The 15,013-nt window shown below is 37.4% G+C and overlaps 1 long non-coding RNA gene across 1 annotated transcript; it reads left to right on the forward strand.

The window, feature by feature from the left end:
• Positions 1-2,911: 2,911 nt before the first annotated feature.
• On the forward strand, positions 2,912-4,444 carry LOC149258304 (uncharacterized). Its single transcript, XR_016246027.1, has 2 exons — positions 2,912-4,015; positions 4,129-4,444. It is a non-coding gene; the product is annotated as an uncharacterized LOC149258304 (long non-coding RNA).
• Positions 4,445-15,013: the final 10,569 nt, after the last annotated feature.

Below are 15,013 nucleotides of genomic sequence, written 5' to 3' on the forward strand. Positions count from 1 at the left end.
TCACCCGATGCAATGAGTGCTAAGTGAACTATTCAAAAAGGGGAAAGACAAACATAATGGTAAGGATAAAGATTAATCCTAAACTAATTTAAACCTAATTAAGAAAAGAGGAAGGTGAATTAAAATGAGAATAATAAATTAAATTTAGAGAAATGTAGAGAAGCTCCATGTGTCAACAACCAACATAAGAACATCCATCTAGGAGATAACCTGAGTTAAATTAGGGAGTAGATTGGGAATAAAATCTTGACTCATTAATTGACTTCAAGTAATGAACACAAATTAAGGAATAAAAGGGGGAATAAAGAGACAACTAGGAGAAGAAATAGGAATCTTGTTGAGGTGAGGAAAATATTAGTTTTAAATAAAAATTTAAGTAAATAATTTTGGAGACCCTTGATGTGAGAATGACACATGGGTGGGTGAATAATCAAGCTATTGAATTATAAAAAAAAAAAAATAATTATGCATGACATGACAAGTGTCACCTATGAGGACTCCTATAAAAGAAGGGGCAAGCCATGGGAGAAAGGGGGGATTGAGAACCCTATTGTTGGATGGATGAGATGATGTCAGAGTAGTGATTACGAAACTATAGTGAGTTTGGTGAGGTAGAGGATGTTAGAGAGGGGACTCTGGAGCCAAGGTGGGCTCTCCTCTACCAACTAGTGCTTTCCTCCATTGTACAACCCCATTGCAGCTCGGGGGTCCGCGGGGAAGAAGAGTACCCACGGAGTAGGCTTGGAGGTTAACCGGTGGGTTTTCGTATTCGGATCAAGTGCGTCATCATTCACTCGCGGAGGTGAACAGCTACAAGGAATACCAGCAACAGCAGAGCAAGTGGAGTTTCACCTTCTGGTGAACGGTACATATGTATTTCATTACTATTGATCTTAGTTAAAAGTATGAAAATGTTATGATATGTTTCCTGAAATGAGTGGCAGGAATGTGTGTGCTAAATAAATTTGAATTTCAATGCATTTCTTTTCTGGTTGTATTTGCTGTTAAAAAAAAAAAAAATTATGTATATAGTCTGGATTAGGTCCTCACACTTGGTATCAGAGCACAAGTTGAACCCTTGAGGCCTATGGGCCCATGCATGCATAACTAGTTTTGTTTGCTATGTGGGTATTTCTCTAAAATCAAATTACTCAAGTTTCAAAAAAAAAAAAAGTGCAATTTAGGAACATTTTAAGAGCTCTATATTGTATTATGATCCAAATTCATGGACAGAAATGGAGTGGATTTATGTCATAGATCAGAAATAGAGACATCAAGCCAATAACCTCAGAAATCTGGGTCTCAAGTGCTTTCGAGCCTTTAGAGTTTCCAATTAAGTCTACAATCCAAACACTAGTATAAATTTGGGTTTGCCAGGTATGAATCTGCAAAGGCATCGAAACGAAATCTTACCAGTTCCACATCATCATTTCAAGCTGAAATTGTTGACATCTGAAAGTCCCGAAATGGGGAGAGGAAGAGGATAAAAATGGACTGAAGAAATTTGCAGCTAAATGGTAGGGAGGAGGAGGGGAAGGAACAACAACTTTGGGGAGAAATGGCTATAGTGTCGGTCATGTCAAAGTCGATGGCCCGGGATCCATTTATGCAGAAGCACATTGCCAGGGTCAAAGCAGAAATTCAGAGCGTTCACGCAGAGAACGAGAAAATTAACGCTGAGATTAAGGCCGAAGAGTCCAAGATTGAAGCCTTGAGCAAAGAAATCAAAGCTTACGAGGAGCTATTGAAGGGGCTTGAACTCAGATTGAAGGATAGTAGCATTGAAAAAAACCTCGAAATCGAAAGGCAGAAGCACTTGGTGGAGCAGAGGCTGCATAATCTTATAAATTATGAGTCCGCTCTCATTCTGAGAACAGCCTCCAGGGCTGAGGTTTTGCGTGCCCTCGATAAAGATTTGGTTCAGCTTTATGTCTAGAGGAAGGAGCTCCGTCACGAAGGGGGTCACAAGGACATGGTCCCACAAGAGCATGTTGTATTAGAAAGGGTGGAGCAACAACAACTTTCAAGTATTGAAACAAGATCACATGCTCAATTTTCAGGAAAGAAAAAGTTTGAGGAGAGGTCAATGTCAGTTGTTGACGTGCAGTTCACAAGCCCTCGGTGTTGTGGATCGATTTTGTAGCTGGACAGAAATTCATTGCAGGTTTCTTTTGGAGTCAGTATATCCACCCTTATCACTGTCCTTTTGCTCTGCTCTGTTTTTTTTCAATATAGCTATATTTAGGTATATAACTTATGCCAGAACCAATATATATTAAATCAACAATCTGCTCAATTGAAAGATGCTACTATAAAAATTCATTCGAGGAAGATGAGGGTTGTTCTTGGACTGTCCTTAAGACAATTCAACATTTTCGATGGCTTCCACCCTCAACTCCTGAAGCCTCAAGTAAAATGATGGTGAATTTAAAGGAGCCGTGGTGCAGTTTTGTCGGTGACAAAAATAGTTACAACACTCAGTCCAGCTCATCGATAGTTCGGAGCATTCATGCTTCTCTTGTCTTATTGGCCTATTTTGCCCCCAATCTGTGGAAATCTAGTTGCGAATATCGCAATAATCAAAATTTTAATCTCCATTATAAAAAATTGGAAAAATATACAATGGATTACTACTAAAAATTGTAATCTTAGAATATGGAGCAGTCTCAATTTGAATGATAAATTTTGTGATTTAAGCAGCTAAGGTCCCCAAAATTCTTAAAGAATCACGAGAAACGAGACAATATAAATGCATTCCTTTATCCTTTGAATTCCTCAGGTCGATGGCTTGCCTGATTAAATGCAGTGGAATTTTTAAGATATTAACCTAACTGGTTACATGAAAATGTTAACCTGACGTAATTTCAGTGCATTCCCTAAATTAGTACCAGAATCTTCCTCCACCATGATAGGCACGACAAATGTTTCTATCAGTTCTGGGATATCAAGTGGGGATGAAGATAACCACGAGTTCATGCATAACACCAATGAAAGGGAGATTGGAAAGGTTCAAAAGGGAGACAATGAAGACTTCGAGGAGGGAGTAGAAGAAGATCGTGCATTACAAACATTTAAGATCCATCGGATGGACATACAGGAAGATCCCTCTTTGACCCCACAGCACAATGGTAGCCGCATGGAATTGAGATATAAGGATCATGTTCTAGATGATGCAGCCATGAGCAAATAGGGACCTGAATCCAACAAAGATAACATTCTTGATCATGGTTGTGATCGAGGAAGTTTTGAGATCCCACTCTCTGAAATGCAAGGAAAAAAGAAGAAGGCAATTAAAAGAACAAGCCGAATTACATATCGACATTTGGCAAGAAAATTGACGGTGGATTTTGATGAAAAAGGAAATCCAGCTGGCCCAATTCTGGAGGGTTTAAGAGATCAATTAACACCTATGTTTGCCATTTCATGCCAATAAATTTCAAACAGATTGGAGATGTTCCAGTTGAAGATTATAAAGCAGTATTGAATGTATTGACGGAGAGGTTTAATTTTGACCCTAACAAGAAATATACTACGAAAAAAATTTCATCATGCTACCAGCAACACAAATATAAGCTATTGTTACAAATTAAGAAAGATCTTGAGAGGGGTGTAGAACCTGAGAAACCTGCATATGTGAAGCAAGAAGATTGGGACGCATTTGTGGCAAAGACAAAAGATGAAGAGTTTGCGAAAATTAGTAGCAAGAATAAGGCTAACAGGAGTTAGCAAAGTGGCGTTAATCGGACAGGAAGAGTGAGTTGGTCTGGCTGTAAAAGAAAATTGAAAGAAGATTCAGGAAGAGAACCATTGGTGGAGGATGCATGGACAAAGGTGCTCTCATTGAAACAAGTCATAATATCTCCTACTTTCAATTAGAATTCAAGGGTCTTCAAAAGATGGTTGAAACATACGAAGGTCATTTCGCACAAATTCTGGCATTCTTTGCATACACTTTGTTATCTATCAAGGCTGGAGAGATTGCATTACAAGAAGTCAACCTTCATGACACGCGCATGTAATGCTATCTTTTGCTCAGTGGATAGTTACGTTATTTCTTTTTACTTCCCACTGTAATTAGATGTTAAATATGAAATATTTGACTTATTTTCAAACTTGTGGCAAGCAAAGTGTGATCAGAATGGCGTCAATCTGGGTCAAGGAAACACGGGGAATGTGCTCTCCCTTCCAGGAAGCAAACATTTGCTTAGTAATACCTGTGATCTTTCTCAAAAGGTTAACTGAATGAAATGCAATCCAAACTTTGGGTAGTGAGGCAGCAAACTGGTGACTATCCTGTATGTAACAAACATTTGCCTACAATGGTTATAGACCACTGCTTGTGTTAGCTTTTACTTTTGTGGGGATCATAGATTGGCCACAGGGTTTGTTTTGAAGTGATTTTCCTTGTTTTATTTTAATGCATAGAGTAAATTATTCTGTTTTCGCCATTTTCATGCTTGTATGTTGCAACTTGTAAGGTAGTTTGCTTGATTTTGTTCCAAAGCTTAAATAATGGCTCTTTGTTCAGTCTTTGGATTTTTGGTTGATAATTTCATGGTTTTGTTCCAGGATGGTCAACGTTGTTTGTTTCCATGATTCAAATATTTCTCCATTCATCTAAACTGGTAAAATGGTTGACTGAAATGATAAATGCAACTCGCAATTCCAAGAAAATTCCAGAATGAGTTTTGTCCATCCAGACTGCCAACTTTATCCGAGGTTTTTGTGCATTAAAAATATAATAATAGAGCAGGGAAGATGGTCTTTAATAGATGATAGTATCGTGTGTTGATAGATTAAGATGGAAAATTTCTATGAAAAATGAGTTTAGGAAGATTTAGCATGTACGTTATGAGCACACTTTTTAAAACTACTATTTTGTTTGCGCCTCTAGGATGCGATGGCTGCCAATGGTAAGCCTTTATTACTGTATCTTTAGTATTTTGTAGTTGTGAATATTTGTGCGTAAACAATGTTCTGTTTACATTATCGTAGTTTATTTTAACACGACTTATTAAGCATTGAGATAGAAGAATAAAACAGAACTAGCTGCAAACCCTTAAGGTACATATTTTTTTCTTTATTGAAAGGAATCAACCTCATATTTGCACGACACGAGTCAAATCCAACCACTACCACTATAACCTTTAGGTGTCTATGTATGTCATTTCCACATACATAGGTGAATCGAGGTGATTTGAACTTAGAACCTCCTCACACATAACACTTCATTTTCATGGTTATCGCCAATTAAACTGCGCTCCGGGCTTAAAATACAGTTTTTATATATCAACATTTATCTCATTTTTTATTATAAATACATTTGAGCTATATTGAATTGTGAAGAATAATTAGCTTCACTCAATACAAACATCCAACTTTTATATTTATTTATTAATTTGAAGTTTATATTTATTTATTAATTTGAAGACTCAATACATGATTCAGTCACAATCAGTGGTCAGCTTCTTACAACATTCTTATTTATGTTCTTAATAATATTTTTATTTATGTTTGAAACTTGACCTGGTAGATTGCTTTGTGAGCTTCTTCCAACTTTTTATTTTATTTTTGAGGCTTGGTATGACACAATTAATTGTAAGTTTATTGTTACCTCTTCTTCAGTTTAAGTGGAAAAGTCTTAATACATAAATACAATCTTAAGTCTAGCAGAGGTATCATTATGATTGGTATTGTGGTTTTAGGATAGTTCTCCTCTCATTTTTGGTTGGCTTTCTTTAGGCCAAAGGGTATCCTTGCATGAGACTGATAAAATAAAATAAAGTCTTAAAAATTTATTGGCGAGAGCTTTAAACTTAGAAGGTGAATCTTTATCATGATGAATATAATGAATAAGTCAAACCCAACTCAATATATAACTTTGAAAAGTAAAGTGTTCAATACTGAGTATATGGTAGGAGGTGATGCTTCATACAAATAAATTCAAGCATTGATAAACCAAAGCATACATATTTTAGTTCCCATATAGGTATATGGATCTATAAATTAAATTAGTTTTTTAATACTATTTTTATATCGCATTAAGATCAACCAATTTATAGGTATATGGATCTATAAACTAAATTGGTTTTATATATTTTTTTTGGGTAATTTTCAAACTTGAAGTGGTGAAAACCAATATGAAATAGATGTTCAATATTTATTTGTGAATATGATTTCTGATTCATAAATATGAATTCCGGATTTTGCTAAATGAAGTAATAGATAAAGTAAATGATGTGAAATTGAAGTACAACTTTAGGCCTAGTCATTATTTTGGGTTAATGAGAAAACCTTGAACAACTTCCCTAAGCCTTACAACAGGCTTCTTGCTGCTCATTTCCATAGGTCTGTTTTTGTTAACTCTTGAGGGTTTGGCATCATGCTTGAATTTAGAAAGGGTTGATTCTTGACCATCAGAGCGCACTTTCTGAAGCTCTGCAAATGGAATGTTTGCAAGATGCTCTTGTAAACTAGACGGTACCCTTACATGCATCTGAAATTTTATGAACTGTTGAAAGTCCACCACATCCGTAATGTGACTAGTTACTGAAACACACCAGATTCTCTAATAAAACAGATTTACAGCCATGCATCATGAGTATAATCTGAGGCAATGCCCTCACTGTTTAGAATCATGCTAGATTCTGTGCTCCAACCTTGTTCCATCTTTAGAAAGTCCATCAACAGTCCTATTCCCGTCCCTGTGGATATGTGAGAAAATTGATAGAAGAGAATGAATGATATTATACAGTTATTGTAATGTGAAATTACTCATTGTTATTTTCTTCCACATTCATTGAATAACTAGTAGGGAATCTCCAAGGATTTGAATGTTTCATGCATTAGTGGCAGCCTCATGATGTCAGTCTCTGGACCTATATGAAAACCATTAATTCACAATAATTAATTGTTTCTTGGCCAATGAATATTTTAAATTAAATTTTGAAGCTATGTCCAATATTTTAAAATACCAATGTCAATATATCTAGACTAATTCTTTGTGATGTTATGATTGTGGCGTTATGCTTTATGACCTTAGGAACAAAATGATTCAACTTCATTCGCATGCTGTCAAAAGGTCGACGCGGCTGCAAATCTGGGTGTCAAATCTTGATAGGAAAGCTTCATTTAAGAGTATTTCTAGCTACTTTTGGAACCACAGCAGCTGGGCTTTGGTTCTATGCTCCAGGTTGTTAATGAATTGATGTGCCTGCATTTGATCATCCAACCTTAAAGGCTTCAATCCATATAGTTTTAGTTCTGCTTGGAATCAAGCAAAGACTAGTAAACGATGTCTGCCTACCATCTTTGGTCACTAGTGAAACTTGCTATATGCTTTGTCTTCCATTAGCTTGGATGGCTAAACTGCGAGAATATGCATTCCTCGTCACCAGGAAATTAAGAGCCTTAATAGTCACAACACCTTTAAAGATTGCAGCAATATTACACTCCTTGTCATTAGAATCAGTAGGATTAAATGAAGATCGGCCCCAGATAGCCTCACTCGCTTACCCTAGCAAAAGGAAGTAGGGTAGCTGGGTTTGAAGGGATGAAGGTTTGGACTACTCATTCATTGCAAGTGATGATTACGTTCTATGTAGTTAACATCCTTTTTTTTTTTTTATCTCTATATAGTGTGTACCATTAGGTATCCACTAGAAAGGAGTGGTATGTATTTATTTTTAAAGTGCTAATGGTAGTTGTACAACATTGAACTTTCAGAACATGGATCATGAAGGTAAATCAAGTCTCTAAGAAGGTGTAGTAGGCATTGTTAGGTCCCCCTAGCAAGCAGTGGCATATGTTTATTTTCAAAGTACTGATTGTAGTTCCTAACAAAATTGAAGATTTAGAACATGGTAAACAAAGGTGGATTACGTCATAGGTGAAATATCAAACCATAATTAACACAATTATTATTGACCATTGCAAATATTGAAGTCCAAGCTTAAGGTGGGTAGTTCCTCCTATGAAAAAGGGCATAGGCATCCCCTATGAATTTGAGTTAATACAAAATTATTGCTATCTTAATTGCGTGATTGAATGAATAAAACTAGAGAGATTTCTCCTAAATTAGTAAATTTGTCATTTGAAGGAAGGTGGGCGTTATTAATTGTTGCTTTAATTAGTTGTGATTTTGATTATGATGATTTTGTTGGAAAGGTTTATATATGACACTTCCTTTAACTATTAACTTTAATAATATCTATAATGTATGTTTTATACATTTATCCAAAAAGTGGGTTGCAATGTTCCCCAGATATAGTCCTTCAGTTATAACGGAATTCGTGTCATAGAGACCTTGGGAAAATTTTAACCTGCCCACCAGAAGGTTGGCAAGAGTTTCAGGAAGGGTTCCTAAGATTATGTGTCGTCGTTTCTCCTTTATGTTCTAAGGACTTCGGGACGAAGTCCATTGTTAAGAGGGGGTGTATGTAGTGCCCACTCTGTTTCCTGACCCTAATACGACATTATCTTAGACACTTTTTCTTCGAGGACCTCAGATTGAGGATCTGGACCCATGACACTATTAATAGCGATTGAGATATTCATGGTTGTGATGTTTATGAATGCTTTCCATTGATATTATGGTAGCATGAATGGTTATGTATCTTATCTATCAGTATTCTGATGATTGCAATATTAAATAGTTAAGTTGGTCTCTATTTGAAATTATGATGAGGGTAGTAAAGAATATGTATGCGCTCTACTAATGGATAAATTTTATGGATAGGTATATTTCTACGATGTTACGATATTGATAGCTTAATGAATATGTATGTTTCCATTGATGATTATTGATGATAGCCATGAGGGATGTGTCCCCTATATTACCTACTTCCTTTAGTTCAGACTTACAATGGACAATGGTGTGAATGACCAGGAATTGTTAATGATGCTAGTATGATAATTGACTAACATTGAGAAACCTTGTTACTGATGATGATTGAGTATGGCAGGAAACCATCAGAGGCACTCGCATATGACATGTCGATGACACCTGGTTTGATGAAAATTTATATTACTTTATCTTTGAAAGTCTAAGTCGATCTTGGAATCTGCCATATATGTTTAACTATATTCTGATGATATATTAATGGTTGCAGGCACAGATTAGTTGCTTGACCGAATGACTCACATATGGGTGATGGGGTTGTACAAGTGGATGGAACTACATGGGAGGGGTGGGACAGAGTCCCTGATCTCACCCACTAGCACTCCCGCTGTGACTTGGGTTGGAAGGGTTGAAACACCTTCGCCTTGAAGATCACGATGCCATGAGGGCAGGTTCCAAAGTTGGGTCGCTCATGAGGACTTTACCGGGGGGTGCGCATCAAGGCGGATTCCTTGATCCCCGACACCATTAGTCTCACTATAGCAGGCAACATAAGAGATGATAGTGGTCTATGACATTGCATTATACTTTCCCCTCGTAATCATTGGATGCTTGAAGGGCAAGTGGTGTGGCACCCTTGGAACTTCAGGGGAATTTCTTGAAGGGCACGACCAACTTGGCACCCTTGGCATCACAAATAAACTATTAGGTGTGGCACCCTTGGAACTTCTAGGGAAGTTCTTGAAGGGAACAACCAAACTGGCACCCTTGACATCACAAATAAACTATTAGGTGTGGCACCCTTGGAGCTTCTAGGGAAGTTCTTGAAGGGCACAACCAAACTGGCATCCTTGACATCACAAATAAGCTATTAGGTGTGGCACCCTTGGAACTTCTAGGGAAGTTCTTGAAGGGCACAACCAAACTTGGCATCCTTGGAATCATTAAAAATAAATAATATAAATAAATATAAGCAAGGAATGAAAACTAGGTAAATTTACATGAAGGGTAAATGATGATTAGAAACCAATGTAATTAAATCAAAAATAAAACTTGGAATAAGGAGGATCATAGGAAGAATTAAAATAGAGTACCTTAAAAACTCTACCCTTCCCATTTTGGAAAATACTAGGAAGATTATTTGGTTTAATTAGGAAAAAGGGGAAAGACAAACATAATGGTAAGGATAAAGATTAATCCTAAACTAATTTAAACCTAATTAAGAAAAGAGGAAGGTGAATTAAAATAAGAATAATAAATTAAATTTAGAGAAATGTAGAGAAGCTCCATGTGTCAACAACCAACATAAGAATATCCAGCTAGGAGATAACCTGAGTTAAATTAGGGAGTAGATTGGGAATAAAATCTTGACTCATTAATTGACTTCAAGTAATGAACACAAATTAAGGAATAAAAGGGGGAATAAAGAGACAACTAGGAGAAGAAATAGGAATCTTGTTGAGGTGAGGAAAATATTAGTTTTAAATAAAAATTTAAGTAAATAATTTTGGAGATCCTTGATGTGAGAATGACACATGGATGGGTGAATAATCAAGCTATTGAATTATAAAAAAAAAAATTAATTATGCATGACATGACAAGTGTCACCTATGAGGACTCCTATAAAAGAAGGGGCAAGCCATGGGAGAAAGGGGGGATTGGGAACCCTATTGTTGGATGGATGTGATGATGTCAGAGCAGTGATTACGAAACTATAGTGAGTTTGGTGAGGTAGAGGATGTTAGAGAGGGGACTCTGGAGCCAAGGTGGGCTCTCCTCTACCAGCTAGTGCTTTCCTCCATTGTACAACCCCATTGCAGCTCGGGGGTCCGCGGGGAAGAAGAGTACCCACGGAGTAGGCTGGGAGGTTAACCGGTGGGTCTTCGCATTCGGATCAAGTGCGTCATCATTCACTCATGGAGGTGACCAGCTACAAGGAATACCAGCAACAGCAGAGCAAGTGAAGTCTCGTTCTGGTGAACGGTACATATGTATTTCATTACTATTGATCTTAGTTAAAAGTATGAAAATGTTATGATATGTTTCCTGAAATGAGTGGTAGGAATCTGTGTGCTAAATAAATTTGAATTTCAATGCGTTTCTTTTCTGGTTGTATTTGTTGTTAAAAAAAAAAAATGTATATAGTCTGGATTAGGTCCTCTGTTGGTAATGCTTACAATAAGCATGATGAAAGCATATGGAAATAGAGATTAACACTCTTGTTGTTTTGGTAAAGTTTTATTGAATGACCTAATTTAATCTCATTGGTCATGAAGAGCATGATAACCTTGATGTGAGAGGTATAAGTGTAATATTGATATTCTAGACCTCTTACTACCTATGGTCTTGTCTTGATGGCATATGGTTAAACTAGATGTAGTAACTTGATGGAGTGACTTGACAGAAAATGCTATTGTGTTCATAATCTTTGAGATATGATGCTGCATCTATCTGTTGCTTTGAGTCTAATCACTTGATGAAATATTGATGTCATGATGCTGATAGCCATGATAGATATATGTTTATGATATAATAGATCTATTGTTGCATGACTCTAGTAGAGACAAGATGATGACATGAATGAAGATGAATGATGTAGATCCCCAGTCAGAGGGAGAATCTCTTCTCAAGATTCTTAACCTTATTACTATTTTCATTATGTGCTGCTGAAGTATGATTTATGTGCATCTGATAGTATTGATATGTAGAAGAGTCTTATATCTGAAGCCCATACAAAAATTAGGGTTTCTTCTCTGGTCGTAGTCATAGATCTAGGATATTTCATCCCTGGTCACACGCATGCTAAGGCCTAGACAACGTCTAGGCAGCTAAAGTCGCTCCCATGCTAACCTGAAGAGAGCGACCAGAGGTTTGACTGTTGTTGACCATCATATGAAGATTTCTTAAGCCATCTTAACTCTGAATCATGATGTTCCTAACATATTCGACCACTATTAACTTATTTATGAAGTTATTGAGTTAAATTGTTCATCATATAATGAAGTATTGTGCATGAAATGAGATAGTCACCTGGAAGATATCAGGACCACAGATGTATTGCAGATAACAACAAGATATGCTAACATGAAAAGGTTGAATGTTTTCCATAACATGAACATGCAGACTGAACTTGTTGACCAGAATGTACATATAGATATTTCACTATGTTTGTGCTACAAGGGGTTGGCATGATTTGGCACTACTGGTATATACAAAAAGTGTTTTTTCATGATGCTTGACAATAACTTTGAATTAATGATTGAGATGTTCTTTGACTATAGATCTCTCTACTATAGCATTTGGACTTGACCTGATGTCTAGTGATTTGATTTGACGATTGTTGATTTTCCCTGATATCAATACTATGTGGGCATGATGACTTATTTGGAGATTGGCCTCCTTATTCTTAGAAAAACAGTAGAAATAATGATAGTTGTAATTTGGCATGAAAAATGGAACCTGCATGACTCATTCTTGATGTATGCATTTGCACCTAGTGACAAGATGATCCAAATTGGATCCTAGAAAATTGTCTAAGCTTTCATGAACTCTTTAAAAATAGTGCCAAAGTTTCAAAGTATTATAAAGATCAAGCTTATCGAAGGTATCCTCGTAACAGTTGCCATTTGTGATCAGCGTGGAGCAACGAGGACCGTCGGTCCAGCGCGCAGACCGTCGGGCCATAGTAATGTGCGCTATCACAAATCAGCAAAACATAGGCCATTTCGAGAAACGGGGGTAGTTTCTGATATGTCACATATCGCAGGGCAAACCCCTCAAAGAAGGAAAGGCTGCAAGCACCCAAACCCGAAAAATCATAAAATGCAACGGATATCGTTCTGATTCTATCGGAAGGGATTTGAGCGGTAAGCAGTTTCAACGAGTCTCACCCGATGCCATACAATGGTTGCCACACGTCTGGTGAAAGAGAGAGAAAACCACACACATCAGACAGATAAACATCATGTTACTTATCCGCCCGATATGGACGATGACTCTAGGATTTGGAGGCTCCATATCAATGGCGAAGACGCATTCCGATGGATGACCGGATTTGACGAGGTTAACAAGCAGAGTTGTATAGGATTTGAAGTCCAATATGGACGATGCATTAGCAGAAGATTGTGTTTCGCAAGCATTCTTGGAGTTAATGATAAAAACGATCGTTTCAGGTATGTCCAAGAAAACTGACACTCATCCGTTACGAAATAGGTGGCCATCTCCCTATGAGGCATTATATAGTGACTGATGATGCGGGACAGAGGAATTCGAACAGATGGAAGCAACGGAACCGGAAAGCCAGGAAGCGGAAACAAACAATCAAAAAGCAGATTGGATTTAAAGCCACGAACTGACAGAGAGAAGCAAGCAAGTTAAGAGGCAGAAAGCTAAGAGCGGAGAGCAGAGAGAAGAAGCTGAGCTAACCTGCAGAAGCAAAGGCAACATCAAGCTAGAGTTAAGACAGAGACAGAGAGAGTCAGAGAGTCGGAGAAGGCTTGAGAGGTTCAAGCACACTCCTCTGCAATTCCTGTCATGTATGAGTCTCAGATTGGGCTCATACTACTGTGCCCAATAGAGGTCAAAAGTCAGTAAGGAGAGTCTGTGTACTCCAGGGACTTGGGGGATCCAAGTACAGTATTTTTGATTTATATTTGTGTGTGAGACTCAAATTGAGCTCACTATTGTAAAAACTCTGTTTTGAAAACATAATAGAGAGGCCACCATTGAAGGCTGGACCAAGAGATGTAGCCCAGGAGTATTGGGTGAACTCCTTATTAAACTTGTTGTGTTTATATGTTTGCTTGTTGTGTTTTCTTTAACTGCTTCATTGTCTGTGTATTTCGCAATCTTATCGATCCATTGCATAAAATAACATAGACACATCCATGCACATGAGTCTATAATACCTTATTAATTGTCTTAGAACAATTTCAGATCAAGTGGTATCAGACCTCTAGGTTGCTAAGGTTAGACAAGCTTGTGTTGGATTTTGTTGTTGAATGCTAACTAGGACAAAGCTCAAATTAGAAGAAGGGGAACTGGTTGAAGCTAACCCTGAAATTGGAAGAGTCTATCCTAAGAGAAAAATGGCAGAAGAAACTCCCTTGGAATCAGACTCCCAGTTCAGGGATAGTTTCATGACCATGAGAGCCATGGTAGAGGAAATGTATAGAGAATTTAAGAAAGGTAGAGATGAAGATTCATCAAACTCCAAACAAGATAAAGGAGCAGAAGAATATCTCCTCCATGACCATTCTAAAGGCAACGGGAAAGAAGAAAAGCATCCCACACCTCATAATAGCCCTGAAAATAAAAATAAACATCTTTGATTAAATTAGATGTTAAATTTGACTTGCCGATATATGATGGAGAGTTGAATGTAGAGACGCTGGATAATTGGATTAGACAGATTAATGTATATTGCAGGGTGTAGAGCATTGATTCAAACAAAAGTAAGATTCAGCTGGCCAGCGTACACCTTGTAGGCACTGTCTTGGTATGGTGGGAAGGCAGGACACAAGCTGACATGAAGAAGCATGGTAAAATCCTTTCTGTCTGGAGTGAATTTGTTTCTGCAATTAAAAAACAGTTCTATCCACTAGCTTATATGCAGCAAGCTATGATGAGTTGGCAAACTCTTCGCTAATTAAAAGGGAAAAGTGTACAAGGCTGCACCCAAGAATTTATAAAAAGAGCTTTGATTCTAGGAATTTCGTTAGACTCACCTGAAACTCTGTTGAAGTATACAAGTGGTCTACGCAGCTATTTAAAGCACACCATTCTTATGCTTAATCCCACTAGAATAGATGAGGTATCTGTTCAGGCTACATATCTAGAGGCTAGAGGCAAGAATGTGAACCCAGAAGTTGGGGTATCACCAAAACCCACTGCAAGCAAGAACAAGGAAAAGAGAAAGAAGAAATGGAAAGAGAGGAAGACAAATGCTATACAAAATACCAAACCTTCATGCACTCACTGCAATAAGGATGAGCTTGATGATGAACACTGTTGGACTCTGCATCCAGAGCTGAGACCCAAGAAGTTCGATGGAAAAAATAAGAAGACTACGGCAACTATTCAAAAATATTTGGGGTCAGACTCAGGGGATGAAACAACAATCACAGCCACAGGTATAAAAGGTAAAAATTCTGAAGCATCTACTAGTAATTCTGC

Source organism: Pinus tabuliformis, chromosome 6 (assembly GCF_031772625.1).
Source record: "Pinus tabuliformis cultivar Carrire ecotype Pingquan chromosome 6, CPIR1, whole genome shotgun sequence".
In the NCBI taxonomy this organism is placed as follows: Eukaryota; Viridiplantae; Streptophyta; class Pinopsida; order Pinales; family Pinaceae; genus Pinus; species Pinus tabuliformis.